The 13,694-nt window shown below is 47.1% G+C and overlaps 1 long non-coding RNA gene across 1 annotated transcript; it reads left to right on the plus strand.

The window, feature by feature from the left end:
* The first annotated feature begins 1,871 nt into the window (after nucleotides 1–1,871).
* LOC113605218 (uncharacterized) lies at nucleotides 1,872–3,692 on the plus strand. The gene is made up of 2 exons (XR_003427110.1): nucleotides 1,872–2,136; nucleotides 3,532–3,692. It is a non-coding gene; the product is annotated as an uncharacterized LOC113605218 (long non-coding RNA).
* Nucleotides 3,693–13,694: the final 10,002 nt, after the last annotated feature.

Genomic DNA, 13,694 nt, shown 5'->3' on the forward strand with positions numbered 1-13,694 from the left:
AAATGGATAGGTAATTGTCCCAACACCATTTATGGAATAATATATCATTTCTCCGCTGATTTAGAACTGCCTCCTCTGCCTGACACTGAATTCCAATGCGGGTCTGTGTCAGAGCTCTTTCTGGTCCACTGATCTATTTGTCTACTCCTGAGCTTGCTAATATGCTTTGCTAACTGGCAGGACAAATCCCACCCTCTCTGTTGTTTTTGTAAAATTGCCTTGATCATCCTTGCATACTTGTCCCACCACATGAATTTTAAAATAGCCTGTCGAGTCTCAGGAAAAATTCTGCTGGGATTTTAATTGGGATCACATTGAGTTTTAGGTAAGTTTGAAGAAAATTGGCACCTTTATCATATTTGAGTCTTCTGCCAGTGCTCGTTGCTATTATCTCTCAGTTCCGGTCACTCTCATGTCTTTCAGGGAAGTTTTATGGTTTTCTCTAAAGTCTTGCATATTTCTTGATAAATTTATTCCTAGGTTTATTACAGGTTTTGTTGTCAACTGTGAATAGGGTCTCCTCTCCCTTTATTTGTTTGGCCCTTGTTTTTCCATATTTCATTTCAACCTGTTTACCGATCAGTGGGCTTGACTTGCAGACACACACGCAAAGTGAACATTCTTCCTCCGGGGGCACAAATATGCAAGCACCACCAAACACAGAGAGCCGGCGTAATTGGCTGGAAACAAATTAGAGTATTTTCAGATTATACTTTAATTAACGAAGTAAAGCATGAATACATTTTCCTTTTGAAAGTCGGACAATATGAATGTAACTAAAGTTTCCTTTGGCCACCCTCTGAAATCCTAGTTTCCCTCCCTCACCCGCAGTTTTATGTGTCTCCTTCCATAGAAATGTAAGTATCAATGGAGGTATTTTGAATGAATCATCCCACTCTGTAGAGATTTTACTGTAAGCTGTGTTTTTTCACTCCATCTTATATTTCTAAGATATATTGATACAAATAGCTCTTGCCAGTTCCTTTTAGTAGCTGTGTTATATTCATTCCCATGAATGTGCTACATTTTTCCTTCCTAAGATCCATGGACATTTAGTTGCATCCTTTTCTTTCCTCCATCATAAGCAGCGCCACAGAAAATAGCCTTACACGTGCCTCTTCTGTAATGTTTCTCTAGGATGGTGATTGAGAAGTGGAATTTGTGTTCTCAGGGTTTCCACATTTTTAGTTTTAGATGTTACCAAAGTGTCCTCCATAATTTCTGTACCATTTAAACTTCTAGCCAGAGGATATGGGAGGACTCCTCACACCATAAGTGATTGTTTTAAATGTTTGCCAATTTGCTGGGTGAAAAATTGAATAATTTTTTAAAGTTTATACATACCTGTTTGCTAGTGAGATTTTCATATGTGTTTTAGGCATTTGTATTTTCTCTTTTCTGAATGATCTGTTTATTTTTGCTCATTTAAAAAATTAGGTTGTTTGTCTTTATCTTATTGATTTTTGAGTTTCCTAGTGTAATCTGGATATTAATCTTTTGTGTGTGTGTGTGTGTGTGTGTGTGTGTGTGTGTGTGTGTGTATGTATATATATATATGGCACATGTTTTCTTCCAGCTTGTCTGTTGCCTTCAAATTTTGTAGGGGCTTTTGTTAGACAGAAGTTATCAATTTTGACATAATCAAATTTCCATCTTTTCCTTTATTCCTTGTATTTATATATCATGTTTAGGCCTTTCTTACTCCTAAGGTTTAAGTATACTCTGTATTCCTTTCTAGTAATTTTGTTTTTATTTGGGTCTTTTTTTTTGTCGGGGGGTATGCGGGCCCCTCACTGTTGTGGCCTCTCCCGTTGCGGAGCACAGGCTCCGGACACGCAGGCTCAGCGGCCATGGCTCACGGGCCCAGGCGCTCCGTGGCATGTGGGATCTTCCTGGGCCGGGGCATGAACCCGTGTCCCCTGCATCGGCAGGTGGACTCTCAACCACTGCGCCACCAGGGAAGCCCTATTTGGGTCTTTAATGCAGCTGGAGTGTATGTTTATGATTGAAATGAGATATGATCTAATCTTTCTGCAAACATACAGCTGATTATTGCAACATGACGGACTGTCTAGTTCCTTCTCTCTCCACTGATCTGAAGTGAAACTCCCTCATATACTGAATTGCCATGTCTAGGTAGGTCTGAGGCGCTGGTTCTTTTTCACCAGTCTATATATTTCTGTCTGCATCAGACTGTTTTATCCACTCTAGCTTGAGACCACCTTTTGATATCTGTTAAGTAAAATGTTCCATTTCATTGTGCTTCCTGTTCAATTAACTCCGCTAACTATTACTGCACGTTAACTCCTCCACATGAATTTTAAAACCTGCTTGTCAGGTTCTGTGAATTTAAAGATTAATTTGGGGAAAATCAACATCAGTACAATCCTGAGTCTTTCAGTCCATGAACACAGTATAGCCCTGCACTCATTCTGATCATCTAAAGGGCAGCCTTTAGTCCTATTTTATGGTTTTCTCCATAACGAACCTACCAATTTCCCGATGGGTTTATTCCTGTAGTTTTTATTGTTGTTGTGAATGAGTTCTCTCTGCACCCCCTGTTTTGTTTTTCTTTTGCTTGCTACATTTTTTTTTTAATCCACTAATCACTGTACTTCATTCATAGACACACACAAAGTAAACGTTCTTCCTTCCTGGACACAGACGTGCAAGCACTGCCAAACACAGAGCTGCCATAATTGGCTGAAAATGAAAGGGAACTTTTCAAATGAAAGTTCAATGACATAAGCGCAACATGAATATATTCTCCTTTTTGAGAAATAGAACATTGCAGATGAACCTAAAGTCCCTTTTGGGCACCACTGCCATCCCATTTCCTTCTTACCCAGAGGTTGCTACTGTAATGGGCCCAATGTACACTTTTCTAGACTTTCTAAAAATTTGTAAATACGTAGGTAGGTACCCACAGGAAGTTACATGGTATAGTTGTCTCAAGTAATGAGAATTTTATCTTTTCCTTTTCACTTTTCATTGATACTCAATTTTTGTATTGACCTGGATTTTATTATGGTTACAGAACAGAATGTCAGTATTATCACCCATCACGATGTGATGACCAGTGACCTTCTGTAGCCAAACCATAGGCAGATGTGAAAGTACAGATGTAGAAGCTGGGAGATAGCAGTGGAGGGAAGGGGTCAGAGGACTGACAGGGACGGTAACGGGAGGCACAGGAGCGTCTGTGGACACACAGTGGAGTCAGGAGTGAAGGGGCAAGTAGGTTTCTTAAAAACCAACAGAGGTACTTGACAACTGTGGTGGGAGAAGCAGGGATGGTGGGGAGTAGTTTCCAAGTGACCCAAAGCCTAATCTGCCACATGGGACATCAGTGGGTCTTATGAACTATTTAGAAATAGGGTATCATAGATGCTGGTCAGAAAACTCTCATGACCCGATTTTGACTAGGATCTTGTGAATATTGTCAGGCAGCTTCAAGGAAGCACTTTCCTCCCTGGTTAAAGGGATGCATCTGGAGAGCTTTATTGGTCCTGCCCCTTCCTTTCTGCCTAGGTGCTGTTGGGTAAAAACGTGATACTTGGAGCTCTGACAGCCATCTTGTGACCACGAGGGGAAGGCCAGGAGATGCAACTCTGTGCTGACTCAATTCGGACACCTGGCACCACTGACTTCTGGACTTTCTTTGAAATAAATAAAATGGTCTTACTGTTTAAGCCACGCTCGGGTGTTTTGTTAGATGCTGGTGAAAGCATCCTTCCTAATGCAAGGGATCTAATTGTTTCTTAGAGCTGAGAGATGACCTCAAGGAACAGATCACATACTCTGGGGTGAGAGTTTGGGGATGGGGAGAAGGCAGAGAAGGCTGCTCTTCTATCCTCTTGGATTTTTTTTTTTTTAACAATGTGTATGTATTACATGGAAAGAAACAGAAGACTTGTTTTAAAACAGTTATGATAAGAAGTGTTTCAAGATGTGAACAGTGGTTGCCTCTGGGTGCTTTGGGTACTTAGCAATTTTCTAAGATGTCCACAAATTATTTTTGCAATTAAAAAAATGCAAAGACCCAAGTTCTTAGGAGATAAAACATGAGAGAGGTAAGTTTTTTGGGGTTTTTTTGTTTTTTTATTAATAAATTTTTTTTTGGCTGCATTGGGTCTTCGTTGCTGCTCACGGGCTTTCTCTAGTTGCAGCGAGCGTGGGCTACTTTTTGTTGCAGTGGGCGGGCCTCTCGTTGCGGTGGCTTCTCTTGTTGCGGAGCACAGGCTCTAGGCGCGCGGGTTTCAGTAGTTGTGGTGCATGGGCTCAGTAGTTGCGGCTCAGGGGCTCCAGAGCACAGGCTCAGCAGCTGTGGCGCACGGGCCCAGCTGCTCCGCAGCATGTGGGGTCTTCCCGGACCAGGGCTCCATCCCACATCCCCTGCATTGGCAGGCGGGCTGTCAACCACTGCGCCACCAGGGAAGCCCGAGAGAGGTAAGTTTTGATATAGGAAAAGGAAGGGCCCAGAGTTTAGAAGAGACTGCCCAGGTGAAATCCTAGATAAAGACTTGGATTCAAAAGACTTGAGAGCTGCGAGATTGGGGGGAGGCGAGGGGAGCAGGCAGAGTAGGCGTGGATCTCATCTCTTACCTGGTCCCCATGAGGCCAGCAACCTCCATGGGATACACCAAGGACAGAAATGAGTCCAGCATGTGTGGGGCACACAGGTTTGGGGCCTGGATGCAACACGAGGGAGAGCAGTGACCTGTGTGTCATGCCGAGGAATTTGGGCTTTTATCCCAAGGGTAGTGAGGAACCAGTGAACGTGCTTAAGCAGAGAGACCAATGTGATCACGTTTTCATTTAGTCATGTTTCTTTGCCAGTGAAAAAAAACTCACACCAGCTCAGACAGAAACAGAACTTGATTGGCTTCTGTAGCCAAACCATAGGCAGGCTAGTTGGGCGTCCAGGTCCCCTGAAGCCAGAGACTTGACTGTCAGACCCTTCCTCTCCCATCTCCATGTCTCCATGTCTCGCCGCATGCCAGCCCCACCCTCCCAGAGCTGCCTCTCCACATGCTGGCATTCATGGCTACCGCTGTTTTCCATCCCTCAGGTTCGTGACCAAAATAGCCCGAGGTGAGAATGCAGGAATTTGGTTAAAAGGCAATCAGCGATGGCCAATAAGGTGGGTAGTGTAATAAGAAGGTGAACTTTGTTCAAAACGGGACAGCAAAATGATTTTCCAGGAGAGTTTGCATTGGTTTAGGTAAAGAAAACAATAAGTCCTGTCACCCCTCTGGCTGCCTGCAGAAAAGGGTTTGAAGGGGCCCCCCACAAGCCTGGAGGCAGGGAGAATATCTAAGAGGCCGCCACAGCTGTCCAGGTGAGAAGGGATGCAGTGCTGAGCTAAACAACGCGGCCGGTGGCGAGGAGGTGGATTGAAGAGACGATTAGAAGTAGAAATAGGAGCCCCGGGGCCAACCAAGCACGAGAGATGAGAGAAGATGGAAAGTTGAAGATGGCCCCAGTTTGCTGGCCCAGAAACAGCCCCAAACAGATACAACTGTATTGCCAAAATACAGTTTCTTTATTTCTCCGTGACTCAAGGTCACTCTTACCCCCGCTCCTTTTCTGTTCAGTAGCACAAACTTAGTCGGTTTGAGGTAAATGCAGTCACATCTGGACGTTCCCTGAGTCTCTCTTAAGTAGAGTCTTGGTCCACTTCCAGCTTCTCCACTTTCCACTGCTGCTTCCCTTCTCCTTGCGGGTGGTCCATGTTCTGGGCTCTCCTAATTTGCCCTGGCCCCAGGGTGTACATCTGATTCTGGATCCCAGGCTCTATCTACTGCCATCCACTGAACCAAGACGTCCCCACTGAACACTTGTCCTGACCACAAAGCATTTCCAAGTCCACCAGCTACACTCACGCTCTACCCTATACCCTCATCGTGATCACCTTGCTACAGGGACACAGAGGACTGTGGAGGACACCCCCAGGCCCATCTGTCAAACACCTGCTCCCATCAGGGCTGTCAGCCTCTCCAGCCCTTGCTAGGAGGTGTTGGTCTCCTGGCAAACACCATGAGGAACCAGGCAATATCCCCTTCTACTCTGGGATAGCCCCAAATTTCTTTTTGGAGATCTAGCATCTACTGTTAGTTCTATCTCCATGTGATTCCCCTCCTCCCTCTAGCTGGTCAAATTTTATCCCTTACAGGCAGAAAGACAGCTTCTGCATTCTTCCCTATTTACTGTTCATGGCATCAATTTCAAGTTCTGAGTCTCTTGGGTTCTTTTGTCTTTACAAAAAATCAGTGACCACAACCAAACACCGTGTCTCTGTTGTAGGTTTCAAGAGACTATTTGAAATCACTGACTGTCTTTCTCATTGCCTTCATGCTGTAACAACCCAAATCCTCCCCCAAAGCTCTGACTGAATGGGGAGAGAGTGACCATGGTAGCTAGTCTCCAAAGATGGCCACCATCAATTCCTGCCCTCCCTGTATGCACATACTACTCCTCACATCAAGAGGTAGAGTCTCTTATCCTTTCCCTCCCTGTGAATCTGGGCTGCCCTTAGTGTTTACTTGGCCAATAGAACATAGGGCCAATAACAGAAAAGATGTTCTGGGACTTGGGAAACTAGGTCATTGGGAGCCTTGTAGCTTCCGCACAGGCCTCTTGAAACACTTGGTCTTGGGACATTCCCTCTTGCAACCCAGCTGCCAGGTTGTGGGAAGTCCAACCCCTATGGTGAATCCACATGTGAGTGCTCCGATCAACAGCCCCGGCTGCCAGCTGTGTGAATGAGCCATCTTGCACAGTAAGCCCAGTTGAGCCTTCGATGACTCAAGCCCCAGCTGCCTTCTGACCGTAAGTCCATGAGTAACTTTAAGCAAGAACCACCCAGCTGAGCCCTGTCAACACCCAGAACCATGAGAAATAATAAATTGTGTTTTCAGGTCACTAAAGTTTGGACCTGTTTGTTACGCATTAAAACAGTGACAGGCAAGGAAGTGGGGGTGGTGATGGTGGGAAACACATGGAGAAACATACAGAATAGTGTCCTACTACACAGCCTGTAAGTGGACCATTATAATACAGTGTGGTAAGTGCGATCATGAAACATAGATATGTACAGAACTTTCCAGAGCAGGTGACCACTGGTCTGATTTCTTAAAGATGAGTAGGAATAAGCAAGGTAGAAGGCACTGGAAGGACATTCCAAGCAAAGGAAGCAGCACAAGCTAAGCCCCAGAAGTGAGGAGTAGCAAGAGTGAGCTTCAGGGCATTTGGGGTTCCTGGAAAACTAGAGAAGAAAGATGGAATGAGAAGAGTGGATTGCAGAACGGACAGAGGTCAGACCCTTCGGGGCCTTGCATGCCCTGGAGTTTGGACACCATCCTGCAGTCAGTGGGTGCTATTTTTACACGAGCGATGTGTTTGGATTTGTGGTGTGGGAAAATCACTGTGGGAGCCAGTTTGAAGGCTAGATTTGGCAAGTGACGGTCTCTGGGAAGGGAGATCAACTAAGAGACTCTGGTTATGGTCCAGGTAAGATAGGATGAGACCTGACCTGGAGCAACGGCAAGAGGGATGGACGGAACCCAAAAACCTTTAGAAAATAAGGTCAGAAATGCATGGTGGTTTTTGGCTGTTGGGATGAAAGAACCAACGGTGATTCCCATGTGTCTTGGGTGGGGCCCTCAGTGGATGGCGGGGAGGTGCTTGGGAGGGGAAGCACAGCATGAGGGGCAGTTTGAGGGGGGCAACAATGGGCTCAGTCTCAGGTAGAGCTGGGCTGGGGGCACAGCCAGGTGGGCCCCAGCAGGCAGCTGGATCCCAGTCCAGGAAGAGATTTGACTGGAGGGGCTGACCCAGGGACAGAGGATAACAGGAACTCTAGGAGTGAGTAATATCGTCATGGAGAGAATGAGAGAGGACCCAGGGCACAACTGTGAATTATGGTGACATTTGAGGGGCTGACTGAGGCGTGGGCGGTCGACAAAGGAGAGAGAGAAGGAAGGACCTGAGGGATGAGAGAAACAACTAGGAGAGGGGGTTGCCAAGGCAACCAAGGTAGTGAAGAGTTTCAAGGAGAAAGTAATCAACAGTCTGATATGGCCCAAATCTCAGAAAAATAAGAAGCAAAGCCCTTTGAATTTAGCAATCAGGGGGCTATTATGAACGTCAGCAAGTACCGTTTTGGGGGGTGAAGGGGTAAAAGCTAGTTTACAGGGGCAATGGAGTGAATGGGTGGAGGAGACGCAGACCTCTCCTGAGGCTGGATGACTAGGGGAGGAGTTGGGTGGGAGCAAGAAAAATGCGAGTGATCAATGGAGGAGTTTTGAAAATGAGAGACCCTGGAATTTTCTCTTCTTGAAAAAGGGCATCAGCAGAGAGGGAGAGGATGAAAAGAGGAATGATTTGTGAGCCAGGATCCATCTTCTGAACCCAGCTGAAAGGAAACAAGTGGGTATGATTGGAGATGCCTCAGGGAGGAGAGGAAGCCATGGAGAAGACTCCCTGTGATGCCCTTTCTGATCCTGAAAAACTTGATGGCAAGGTTGTCTACACTGTCAAATTCTGCAGGGTGGGTAAGACTGATAACAAAGGGAAAAGGTGCACTGAACTGAGTAGCTAGAGGGTCATTTGGTGACTGTTCTCGATACTCTACACTGACCCCTCCAGAGCCATTCTCTTTTTGCATCCTGTTCCGTGCCCTGGATGACCAACCTTTATACCACCCATGCTTTCTGCCCTCTGGTTTCTAGTTGAGTTTGACCAATGGAGGAACCAGTGGGAGAGTCGAGGGGGAAGGAGAGTGAGGTTCTCCTGGCTGCCTTCCTATGGGCTGTGGGTTGGCAGCGACTACCATCCTTTACTCATGGCCACAGGTGGGGTCCCTTTCTTAAAGCCACAGCTTTCTCTCCAGGTTCTGAAATCCCACACCCTTCTCTCATCTCTTTAGGCCTAGAGGTACTGAAGGCTTCCAACTGTTGCTTATCTCTGGGTCCTTTGTCATCTCTTGGAACCCTTAATCCTGCCACACTTTGTGAATAGTCCTTTCATTAAAATAATTTCAGTTAAATCCTTTGGGTGCACCACCCTACCAGAATCTTGACTGAATCAGTGGTTCATCTAAGCACTGGGACAGATGCGTGGGAAGGTACACGATGCTGAGCAAAGACGGACCTTGTCTCTCCCCACGTAGAACTGCCAGTCCAGCGATGAAGCCGGATATTAATCAAGACAATAAAGAAATCCCTAATTTTAAACTCTGATAGGTGCCATGGAGAAATCGTCCTAGATCAGAGAAGTAACATTTGATCAGAGGAGTGGACGTTAACTAGAAATGAGAAGAGCTTTGCATATAAGGATACAGCATGTGTGAAGCCCTGTGCTAGGAGGGTGGTACGTTCCAGAAACCGGAGGCCATCATGGCTGCAGCACTTATCAGGAAGAACGATTTTGACACAAGTGACAGAAAAGCCAACTCAAAAATGGTTAAACTATAAAAGATTTATTATCACACATAATGAGGAATCCCAAGGGAGGCAGCTCTAATGTCATCAAGGACCCAGTTTCTGTCCATCTTTCAGTTCTCCCATCCTCTGCTTATGGGCTCCTGTCCCCATGGTCACAAGATGGCTGCAGCCACTCCAGGCATTGTATCCACCATACCAACATCCAGAGATGGATGAAAGAAAGTGGTTCTTCCTTAAATTGATACTTCTTTTTGAGGACTAAGAAACCCTTCCCAGAAGACTCTACCACCAACAACTCTTATTGATTAGATTTGCACCACATGTCCACTCAGAAGCCAGTCACTGATGAGAGGAATAGACCTGCCCTTCGTGACTCTCATAGATCAGTCTATGTCACCTGGAGTGGTTTCTGTTAGCAAGAACCAAAAAGAAATGACTGTCTGGTAGGAACAGTGTCAGAGAGCGAGGGACCGTGGTGTATGGTGAAGCTGGAGAAATCAAAGTCGATCTTTCTCAAAGAGCCATTGAATGATTTCAAGTAGGAGGTGGGCATGAAAAAGGTGTGTATTCTTAAAGGACCCCTCTGGCTGCTCTGTGAAGATTGGATCATTGGAAGGAAAGGTGGATTTGAGGAGACCGATTAGCAGGCAACTGCAGTGGACCAAATGAGAGATGATGGCTTGGACTAAGCTACTGGTGATGACGATGGAAACAGTTAGGAGGTAAGATCCACCGGCCTCACGATGGGATGTCTCAGGTGAAGTAGGAGGAGATTCTAGGTGACTGCCAAGTGTCTCCTACCACAGCGGCGTTGTCATTCTCCAAAATAGGTGGACTTCCCTGGTGGCGCAGTGGTTGGGAATCCGCCTGCCAATGCAGGGCACACCGGTTCGATCCCTGCTCTGGGAAGATCCCACATGCCGCGGAGCAACTAAGCCCGTGAGCCGCAACTACTGAAGCCTGCACGCCTGGAGCCTATGCTCCACAACAAGAGAGGCCGCTGCAATGAGAAGCCCCTGCGCCACAACAAAGAGTGACCCCCGCTCACCGCAACTAGAGAAAGCCCACACGCAGCAACAAAGACCCAATGCCACCCAAAAAAATCTTTTTTAAATTAAAAATTAATTAATTAATTTTTTAAAAAGTAGGAAACAGCAAATGAGGTTAACTGGGGGGAAGAAGGATTAGGAATTTGAACTAAAAAAGGGTAATCAAGTGATCCAAAACAGACCAGGAGTTTCATTTCGGTCACAGGGTTGAGATGTCTGAGATGTTGGTAGATGTTTGGCTTTCGGGTTCTGGAGCTCAGGGTAGAGCTCTGCACTGCACGTGGGAGGGTGGTCATTAAAGAGAAGGATGGATGTGTTGGTCTAGAGCTCAAAGGAGGCTTGGACTGGACAGTCAGTTTGGAGAATCAGCTCCCAGGAGGTCTCCAAAGCATTAGGGATGCATGAGATTGAGGGGAAAGGTGCTCAGTGAAAGAGAAGACCGAGCCCTGGACAACACTGACATTGGACGGGGCTGGTCTGGACGTGGAAGTGGAGTGTAAGAAAGAGAAGATAAGGAAAGATGGGTTTCAGAAGCCAATGAAGAAGAGTTTCCGGGACAGAGTAGCCACTGGTGGGCCAGGTGCACAGACATCAGGGGAGGTGAGGGCATGCCCTGGACCTGGACATTGGAGACCTCTGCCACCGCAACTTTGGGGGAGGAGGCAAAGCCCAGCTGGGTGGAAGATGATCTGGAGACTGGCTGAGAAAGCAGGAGGGAAAAGAGGGACCTTGCGGGGGGTGGGGGGAGAAGGTTCTAGAAGGTGCTGTTTCTTTCAAGTTGACATTTGGAGAGAGGAGGGCTGTATGAGCCTGAGTTTGAAAAGCAGGGACAGGTAAAAGGGGTCCCAGAACAGTGGGATTAAGTGTATAGGTGAAGGGATTAGTTGTGTTTGTGGAAAGGGGCAAATTAAATCATGTACATTTTACCAAGTAACCTGATCTCCATGTTTTTCTGGAGGCTTTGTCTCTGCCCTCTGAGTAGTACTACAGCTCTAATTAGCAGTGGTTTCATCCTGCCTCATGTCTGGGGCCATGTCTTTATTCGTTTTTTTTGTGCCTTTTGGTACTTAGCAACAGGCAGCGAGCTAGGTAGAGGCAGGATAATTATTTTCTGCTTGAAATCAAAAGTCTGAAATGGAGGTTCAGAATTTTTTCTTTTTACCAAAAAGACATTGGGAGAACTTCTGAGGGAGTGAGATTAAAGGCAAAAGAAGCTGTTAGTGTAGGTGGGGGTGGAAGGGTTGGGGGTTGGAAATGTCACCAGGTTAGTTCCATGGCTGGACGCTGGGAGAGGCTCTCAGAGGATGTGCACAGGAGGAAGGGCTGGGACTTCTCCTCCCAACATGGACCCAGCTCTTCACAGGTGATGGCATTGCCCACTGGCCAGGTGTCATCCCCACCTGTTCTTTTCAACAACTCCCATTGCCCGATCCAGCTTTTCTCTCCTTACATCACTCGGCCTCGGGGCAGCAACTGACCCAGCTGATACCCCCTCCTGAAAACACCTTTCCCTGGCCTTCATGACACCAAGACCCCCCAGTTAACTTACCCCCTCACTGTCTATTCTTTGGCTTCGTCCACACACCACCTAAGTGTTGGGTTCCCTCAAGACTCACATCTGGGCCCTCTCCATCTTTCTCTATCTTCTCACCCTGGGTGGGCACTAATGACCCCAGCCCTGCCCTTTTAAGACTGGCCTGCCCAACTACCTGGCTGACATCTCTACTCGGATGTCCTTCACCAACACCCCAAACTTGCCACAGCCAATCAGGATGCTAACTTCTTCTCCCCAAAACTTTCTCTCCCCACTTGCCTTCCCCTTCTCTGCCAAAGACCCGGGCTTCAACCCAGTTCCCCAAACCCGGCCCTTCGAGTCAGCCTCGAGTCTCCCCTGCCCTCACCCCTCCCATGGAGTCCCAGGAAATCCTGGCCGTTCCGTCTCCAGAATCATCCCCAGTCTGACCCTTACCTCCGCCCGCCCCCTCCACCTGCTTCCCGCCACCTCCCGCCTCCCATCTCCTTGGCTGCAAGGGCCTCACGGCTTCTTTCTTGCCCCTCACCTATCCACTTATCACACAGCAGTAAAAGCAGACGCTTAAAAAGTAAAAGAGACCACGTCATCTTCCTCCCCATCAGCAGCCCGCAGTGACGTGCCCGCGCCCTTTCTCGAGGCCAGCAAGGCCCGATCTGCCCACCCGTCTCCTCAATCCCCGTGGCTGCTCCAACTTACTGTCCTCAGGCTACAGCGAATTCCTCCAGTGCCTCTCTTGGAGGCTTTGCTCCCTTTGTCCCTGGTCCCAGGAAAGCTCTCCCCTACCTCCTCTCAGCCTTTTGGGCTTAAATGTCCCCTCGGAGGAAGCCCTCTCTGGCCACCTGTCCAGGCAGGATCCCTGCCCCACTTCCTTCCTCTACGTTCCATTCATTTCCCTCATGGCCCTGGTAACCATTTCTTCAGTAGTTGCCTTTTTCCTCTGTTTTGAAAGGCTCTCCGCTGAAAGAGTCCTTACTCTTCCTTATTCTCCTGAAAGCTCCCTGAAGGCCATTTCTTCCCATTCTGGTATTCCTGCTCCTCAAACACATTTGTTGAGTGGAGAATGAAGCTATGTTGATGTTCTCCACCTCATTTGGTTATGGCAAGCCCATTTTACAGACAAGGAAACTGAGGCATCCAGAGTCACAGTGCCTGACTGGCAGGGGCAGTGCTAAATCCAGCTCTCCTGGCCCCGCCTCCAGATTTCAGGACCGTACCCGCCACTGGCCTACCCCTATGGAGCACAAGGATACGATTTGACTTCCAGGGAGAAGAAATAGCTAGAAAAACATGTATATGTGTGGACAAGTGGTGTTTTGGGAAACCCAAGATGAGACACCCAGAAGGAAGTTGGACGTGGGGGTTGGATGCTTGGAACTGATCTGATAATAAATAGAGATTTCAAGGCTTCTAACCCGAACAGATGCTGCAGTATAAAACAAAATAATATTTGTTTCAAAAATAGAAAAACATCTCAATGGAATAGAATAGAAAACCCAGATGGCGCTCCCTAGAATATCACTGTGCCTTCTGAGAAGAGCAGAGGCATCACAAATTAATGGAGAATGGAAGGATTTGTCACTAAGTGGGGCAGCAAAATGATCTTTATTCTATTTAGGAAACCCAAAGCAATTTTTACCTCCCTCTGTCCTAACGATCAAAATCAAC

The sequence above is a fragment of the Aethalodelphis obliquidens genome, unplaced genomic scaffold, assembly GCF_003676395.1.
Source record: "Aethalodelphis obliquidens isolate GAN/ISIS:26980383/991018 unplaced genomic scaffold, ASM367639v1 scaffold42, whole genome shotgun sequence".
NCBI classification, from domain to species: Eukaryota; Metazoa; Chordata; class Mammalia; order Artiodactyla; family Delphinidae; genus Aethalodelphis; species Aethalodelphis obliquidens.